The sequence below is a fragment of the Theropithecus gelada genome, chromosome 6 (genome assembly GCF_003255815.1).
Source record: "Theropithecus gelada isolate Dixy chromosome 6, Tgel_1.0, whole genome shotgun sequence".
Taxonomy (NCBI): domain Eukaryota; kingdom Metazoa; phylum Chordata; class Mammalia; order Primates; family Cercopithecidae; genus Theropithecus; species Theropithecus gelada.
Window position 1 is genome coordinate 118,115,164 of NC_037673.1, and position 1,116 is coordinate 118,116,279.

Sequence of the window (1,116 nt, forward strand, 5' to 3'; positions counted from 1 at the left end):
TCCTGCCTCAGCCTCCCCAGTAGCTGGGACTACAGGCACCCGCCACTTCGCCCAGCTAGTTTTTTGTATTTTTTAGTAGAGACGGGGTTTCACCGTGTTAGCCAGGATGGTCTCGATCTCCTGACCTCATGATCCGCCCATCTCGGCCTCCCAAAGTGCTGGGATTACAGGCTTGAGCCACCACGCCCGGCCTATACAAGTACATCTATCAGTGAAGGTTTAGCACTAAGAAGCTAACATTCATAATATCTGATGTTTTACAGACAGCAATGTAGGAGAAACATTTTTAATCACCTTTTAAGTGACCATATTTAAAAAAATAAATAATTTAGAAGTTGTAAGTCTCCAAAGGATATTTTCAAGTGTACATGCAGAAATGTGAAGGTTTTTAAGAAACATCTTCCATGTCCACATCCTGTTGTAATTGCTGTACCATTTTCTCTTACAGCTGCTTTCTTTTGCCTGCAAGAGGTGCTTGGATAAGATGGATGTTTTGCTTGACTTTTTTGATCTCCTGAACTTTCTGTAGCTCTTTATTTTTCTTCAATCTGTTCATTATAAATTTAGCTTGACGTTTCTGTTTGATCTCTTCATTACATCAGTAGTTTTATTCCATAGCGCTTGCTGGTACTTTGTAGGTTCATGTTTACATTTTTCGAAATCAAATGAATTATTCGCTGTAAGCTCCTTACGTTTCTTTCTGGAATGCTTTGGTCCACCTGAACTTGCAAAGATTGTGTTTCTTTTTAAAGTTTTTATGATATTTGTATTTACAAAATCTGAACACCTTGCAATCATTGCAAACAAACATCATGCAGTGGCCAGGGTTCAGGGTTCATGGGCCCTGTACAAAAATTACATTTCCAGATAGGCATGTTGAACCTGTGCAGTTCCCACCAACCAAATACCAAGCTTAAGTGGAAGTTGAAATTTAAGTTTTGAGTTTACATTACAACCAATAATTCTTCATTCTTGGATCTATTAAAAGGATCTAGAATCTAGCTATTAATAATATCATTTTTTAAAAATCAAATAATTTTGCAATATTCTCTTCTTTCATATGGGTATGTGTGTATATAAAACTTAATAAATTTATGTAATAAAGATATTTTAAGA

At 36.3% G+C, this 1,116-nt stretch overlaps 1 pseudogene; it reads right to left on the bottom strand.

Annotated features, from left to right (window-relative positions):
• Window positions 1-388: 388 nt before the first annotated feature.
• LOC112626796 lies at window positions 389-875 on the bottom strand (annotated as a pseudogene).
• Between the last annotated feature and the right edge of the window lie 241 nt (window positions 876-1,116).